Genomic DNA, 7,174 nt, shown 5'->3' with positions numbered 1-7,174 from the left:
CTTGGATCCCATCAGCTACCTTTTACGTCATCAGGGGTGTTCGCCGTGCCTGGCCAGCTCTGGGGGGCACCCCAGTTAGCCCCCTGATTCCACAGGCTGGTGAAGATCCTCTTCCTTAGGCCTCTGACGTAAGACTCAAAAATCCCAGCTTGCTACGGACGTCGCTGGTACATTTGACCACAGAGAAACGGAAACTAGTTTTAGAGGAGCCGACGCTGTGAGTGCAAGGACCCCAAAGTCCTTCTAGACTTCAGAAGACACGTCGCGGCCAGGCACTAACTGCTCACATGGTCCTCGTCAGGTGCCGTTGAGTCTTTCCCGCGGCTGTCAATCAATCCCACACACACCAGAGTGAACACGGCCGTGGCCTGCCCCGTCCGCACAGTGGCTCCTACGTGGGAGCCATGGGGCCAATCCATCCCCCTTAAATACCTTCCTCTTTTTCACTCTCCTTTTACGTTACCAAGCATGATGTCCTTTCCCTGGGGCCCGTCTCTGCTGACAACAGCCACACTAAGACATTTAAAGGAAAGTTCCCGTAACTATCTCCAACATTTCCGAAAGACTACTGGGAAAATCCAAGACTTACTTTTGATCAAAATGCCCATTAATATTGATACAGACTTAATAACATGGGAAATACACCCATCTCAACCCCAAACCCGAATCATGTTTAACGACCCTAGCAGCATTCTCACAAAATTCAGAATAAGAAACCGGTGAACCTTAATGTTACCTCTTACATCTTCCTGGTAGACCTTGGGGCTGGTCTGTGTTCTCAAAGACCAGACAGCGAGCAGCCTGCTTTTAGGGTGTGGCCTCTATTGAAAGGCTCTGCTCGGAGAGGACATTAGAATCTCTGCAGCGTCTGCTCCTCTGTTCTTGGAGATATTCCTGTGAGATCATCCCAGCTGTACTTCCTTTCTCTGTGCTTGGCCCGCTCTTTTTGCATCTCATAAACTCTGGTTTAAGACCCACTTTAGACTGATCAGGCTCATTAGCATCACACACAAATTATGTCCAGCTGGGATTTCATCCACAAGTAGAGGGGTTTGGATTTGACACACTTTTTTTTTTTTTTTGAGGAGGTACCTCCGTTTAATCTGTGACACAAACCAATGAGACCAAGTAAAATAAAGGAATGGGAGTTATAGATTGGACACAATGTTGCCAATCCCAGCAATCATTGTGAAAACTGCCGTGGAAGAGTAAGATTTCAGGAAGGCAGTAGGGTGCAAAATAAAAACTCATAGATCAATAGTGTCTATTTATGCAAAGAACCACCGCTTAGAAGATAGAATGAAAGAAACGATCCTATTTGTCATGAGAACAGAAAGGCTAATACCTAGGTATACATTTTACAAGAAACTGGTGACACTGACATGAAGTAAGCTTTAACCCACTCTCAGGAGACAGAATCAATGAGCTAATTGAGGAACACAAGGCCATGATAAGAAGATCAAACATCATAAAGATTTTAATGATACCTAAGTTATTTGACAATTAAAATAAGGCCTATAAAAATACCAATGAACTGTTTTTCAAACGCCATAAAAATAGGAGTAACATGTTCTAAAGCTATTGCATGGAAACAAGCCAAAAGAGAACACAACGCAGGCAGACAAGCTCCATATCTTCAAAAAAATTATGCTCCTTGTTAATTGAAGAGTATGAGTGAATCTACCACAGAAAGAAAAAAGCCCAGAAAAATGGGTCCATCTCATAAGACAAATTACTATAAATTTTGTATAAATACAAAACCATGGATTATTCAATAGCTGACCCTGGAGATAACAGAAAAAAGTATCAGAAAAAAAGAAAGAAAGCATTTCTATAGACCATATATAGGTCATTAAGCTACATTAACTTTTTTTTTGCATCTAGGAACATGGCTTTTAAAGAGGGAAATGAATTTTACAAAGTAGTATGTTGTTGATATTAGTATCTTGGTTAGGTTTGGTGAATCCGCTTATCTAAAATCTTATTATACAGCCTTGTATAATAAAGCCCAATGCCTCAAAGAATTTAATGTTAAAAAAATGAAACAATAAAATTACTAGGAAAAAAGGAGATTATTTTAAGACATTTGGGATATGGGAACACTGTTAAGGTCATAAAAGAAAAAGGTTGATTACCTCGAAAGAAAAAAAATGTCTGCATGGCAAAACTTTTATAAGAAAATTACAATAAGAAATAAAGTCGTCCATGGGCCAGGGACATGGACAGCATTGCTATCATGTAGTGCACATTGGGAACTGGATTGTAGTAGATGCAGTTAGGTTAAAATTTACTGCCTTATCACTTGATGTCCCTATTGATGCATTTTAAAATTGTTCTCATTTTTAATATTCCTGCTTCCTTTTTGATTGAGGTTTTAAAAAAATCTGATTTACCTTGTTATTGCTGTTAGCGTAAAATATTTTTTCTGTATATGAAATCCAGGATAGGTAAATCTATAGTAAGAGAATCCAGGGGAGTCTGAGGGAGAAAACAGGGAGCTAACAACAATGAGAACAAAAATGAAGAAAATGTTCTAAACCTGGTTGTTGTACAATCAGGTTACACAACTCTTCTTGATGTGGTTGGACTATTGAATTGTATGATATGTGAATTATATGCCAATAAAACTGTTAAGAAAAGAAATAAAAGTTGGGAAGATATTGGCAACCCTATTAAAATAAATGTTTAATCTCCAATTAAAAAAAAGAACTCTTATTATTCAATGGGACAAAGACCAACATACCAAAATAAAAGTCCGGTGTACTGCCGTGAATTACTTGACACGGCCCTTCGAGCCCTTGTGTAAGTAACTCACACCAAATGGCTGGGGAGGACGATGCAAATGTGAAGTGTTTGTGGCCACCCAAGGAGGCTGGACCACCACTCGTTTGTCACTTTGTCCTACTGTGGTGGCTTGTGTGTTGCTGTGATGCTGGTATTTCAAATGCCTGCACAGTCACCCAGAGGGAACAGGTCCTAGCAGAGCGTCCAGACTCAGAACAGACGATGCAGAAGGAATTGACTGCCTGCTTCAGAGGAAATGGCTGCTGAAAACTGTGTGCAGAGTATGGACACATTATCAGATACTGAGGGCTAATGAATGGAAGCAGAATATTGTCGATGATAAAGAACCCTGGCCGATGAAGGCGAAGGAGTGCAGCCTTCAATATGGATCACAACCCAATGTCAAGAAGACCAAAATCCTCACAACTGGACCAGTAGGTAACCTCATGATAAATGGAGGAAAGATTGAAGTTGTCAAGGATTTTGGTTTTTTTGGACCCACAATCAATGCTCAAGTCACTAGCAGTCAAGAGATCAAAAGATGCATTGCATTGGGTAAATCTGCTGCACAAGGCCCTTGTGGTAGTTACGTAATCTGTTGTCAGTTTGAAACCTATGAGTGAAGCGGTGGAGTCTAGCCTGTCAATCAGGTCATAGCTTGATGACCTCATTTGGAGGAGCTAGGGAGATAAATAGCTCCTTGGAGACAGAAGGTAGGCTGACTTCCCGGGGAGTCATTAGACATGAGAGCTGACAAGACCCATGGAGCTACACCAGTGTCCTGAGCTGTAGGAGTCACACGGAGATCTCTGCCAGCACTGAGATACTTACAACGTCACTGGATCCACAAGACTTTCCACCCACTGGCCTGTGGTCTTCCTGTATTCGGCGTCATTGCATGTGGGATGCATGTGGGAAGAGGACTTTATAGATTGGTATTGGACATATGGGCTAATATTGGACTTATGGACTTGATCTGGACTGGGCTGGGGTGTTTTCTCAATATTCAATTGCTCTTGTATATAAAGCTCTTTCATATACACATAGGAGTGTCTATAAATTTTGTTTCTGTCGTCTACCCAGACTAAAACAACCCTGTTAGAGTGATGAAAAGTAAGGATGTTTCTTTAAGGACTAAGGTGTGCCTGGCCAAGCCAGGGTGTTTTCAATTGTCTCATATGCATGTGAAGTTGGACACTGAATAAGGAAGACCGGACAAAAATCAGTGCGTTTGAACTATGGTGTTGGCGAAGAATATAAAAAAACACCATGGACTGCCAAAACAATAAACACATCTGTCTTGGATGAAGCATCGTCAGACTGCTCTTTAGAGGCAAGGATGGAAAGACTAAATCAAATGTGCTTTGAGGACATGCTGCCAGGAGAGTCCAGTTCCCGGAGAAGGACATCATGCTGGGTAAAGTGGAGGGGCAGCAAAGACGAGGAAGGCCCCGGATGAGACAGATTGACACAGTGGCTGCAACAATGGGCTCAAACGTAAGAACAGTTATGTAGATGGTGTAGGACTCGGTGGGTTTTTGTTCTGTTGTACAGAGAGTCACGATGGGCCAGACCTGACAGCAGCAACAACAACAACAAACAACTGCCACCAAGAAGTGAGAGTCAAGAATGGAGTGCATGTGGGCTAGACTTGAGCGCGTGCACAGACACAGAGAAGAGATCAGAGCTCACGACACACGGAATGCAGGAACAGGAATGGGAGTAGCAATACCAGGAGGGTAGGGGGAAGGTGGGGAGAGGAGGGGAGGAAGAGGGAACCGATCACAATGATCGGCACATAACCCCCACCTCCCAGGAGGATGAACGTCAGAAACATGGGGGTAGGGAGACAGCGGTCAGTTTAAGATATGAAAATAATAATAATTTATATTTTATCAAGGGGTCATGGGGGTAGGGAGGGTAAAAAGAAGAGCTGATGCCAAGGGCTCAATAGAAAGTATATATTTAGAAAATAATGATGGCAACATATGTACAACTGTGCTTGATACAATTGATGTACGGATTGTTATAAGAGCTGTAAGAGCCTTCAATAAAACGATCTTTTAATTGGAAAAAAAAAAAGAAGAAAGAACGGAGTGCATCTTGTACTGAAGCCCCTTGGTCCAGGAGACACCGGGAGAAGCAGCAGAGACACTATATGGGTAAGGACAACAGAAGTGGCAGAGGTAGGAGACTGGCATGAGGCGGAGCATGGTCTTCCTGGACCACGGAGCAAGACAGATGAGCACCTGCAGGCTGCGCCTCACTGGTGGGGCAGGGGGACTCTGCACACATCATCAGCAGAAGGAACGGAGCTTGGTAACACTTGCTCCAGCAGTAACATGACCCAATGTGCAGATGAAGGTAAGTTGCAAAGTATTGCTACGTGGGTTCTAGTTCACACATGTGTGGATTTATTCCAAAAGAGACAAAACATGTTTAAATTGGCCAAGGGGCCACATGGCTGATGTTGAGGGACAGAGGGAGACACTGCTCAGAGAGGCTATCCTAATTAAAGAACTGTATCCCGAGCATTCCGTACCCTGAATTGTGACCTGTTCTCTCCTCGATGAACTCTATCATCAAATTATGTGCGAGTTCTGTGTGGGCATTGCAACGAGTTACCAAGACCAGGAGAGAAGCACAGCGGGCCCTGGAGGAATGGCTCACGACAGACAGAACTGGTACAAAGGCTGAAGGGTGGAGGCATGTCTGACCACCTCACAGGAGGTGACCTTGGCCTGATGCTGATGGGGATTCCAATTCCTTCTCCTTGGCGACGGTGGGAGAGGTCAGATGCTGCACTACACCATTTTCACAGCAAGGGATGTTCTGTGATGATTTACAGAAAAGAAAATATAAAACAAATAGATGAGTTTTCAGAAGATGAAAGCCCTCAGTGGGATAGATGGACACAACGACCCAACAATGACTGCAAACATATCAGAGATCTTGGAGATGGCCAGGGTCAGGCATGATGCTGTTCTCTTGCAGGCAAGGTAGACGGGAGCCACAGCTGACTCGGCAGCAGCCAGCCACAACCCAATGGTGCCTCTGCTCCGTGAGTTCTGCAGTTGTGATTAAAGAGAGGTCCTATCGCTCCCATGCAGCCTTGTGTTTCCACAAGGCTTTATCAACAAGAAATTCTCACAATTACAGAGATGCCATTAGGGAGATGCAAATCAAAACAACAGAGACCACCTCACCTCAGCAGTCAATAAACAAAACCCAAGCTCACTGTCATTCCGTCAATTCTGACTCATAGTGAGCTTTATTGGACAGAGTAGAACTGCCCACGTGAGTCTGTGACCGCAACTCTTTATGGGTGTAGAAAGCACTGTCCTCCTCCCTCAGAACAGGCTGATGGCTTTGAACTGCTGACCTTGTGGATCACAGCCGGATGTGTAACCACTATACCATCAGGCTCCTATAATAGCAGTAATAGCAAAGTTTAATGACAGTAACAAATGCTGGCAAGGGTGTGGAGAGACTGGAACTGTCATACACAGCCGGGGGTGGGGGGGACTATAAAATAGTGCCACCACTGTGGAAAACGGTATGGTGCTTCCTTTAAGATTGGGAAGAAGAAACATCATCTATCCAATCTATACCAGTAGAAGGTACAGCTCCTAGAAAATGAAGAGCCAGCACAGCAATCTTAAGCTATATGGACATCTGTGTTGTTCATTGCTGCTTATGCACCACAGCAGAAAGATGGAGACAGCCTCAATGGCCATCAGAGAAGGGCTGGATAAATGAACTATTGTGCAGAAGAAGCTAAGTTAGAATGTATTGCTACTAACATTCTAGTTCATACACGCATGGGTTTATTACAATAAAACATGTTGAAACATGTCTCTTGACCAGTGGATGGCTGCACATAAGTTCTCTGCATAATACACGTGTGTCAACAAGGGGATCTGTTGGGCCAGTGATATTCAAGCAGGAAGGTCAGTTCAGAAAGTTCTGGCAGCTGTTCTTTCAGATGCCAAAGGGTCATTTTGACAGATTTTTAACAAGGACACAAGACAGTCACCTGGGCTCGAGAGACCTGCCTACTTCTAGCCCTGCGCAGCAGCCCGAGTCTTACTTCCTGTCCGGAAAGTGACAGAGATGGGGGTTCTTGTGGGCAAACTCACGGCATGCAGGTACAGAAGGGCCTGGCCGAGGTTCTTCTCCAGGACTGGGGTGGCTCCATGGCACGAGCATTCTACCCCACTCATCTTGGACCGACTTCTGCACATCCTGGAAGAGGATTCGGTTGGAATGCTAGTTTTGCAGCTTCAAGAGACACTTGGCCCTTCGCACTTCTCTTTTGTCGGGGCGAGGAAGAAGTGTCCCGCACTGTCCACGGCCACATCACCGTGGCTGAAGCGGAAGCTCAGAGAGA

Source organism: Echinops telfairi, unplaced genomic scaffold (genome assembly GCF_000313985.2).
Source record: "Echinops telfairi isolate 266 unplaced genomic scaffold, ASM31398v2 ScPeMD7_23;HRSCAF=83, whole genome shotgun sequence".
Classification (NCBI taxonomy): domain Eukaryota; kingdom Metazoa; phylum Chordata; class Mammalia; order Afrosoricida; family Tenrecidae; genus Echinops; species Echinops telfairi.
Note: the sequence above shows the minus strand (reverse complement) of the source record.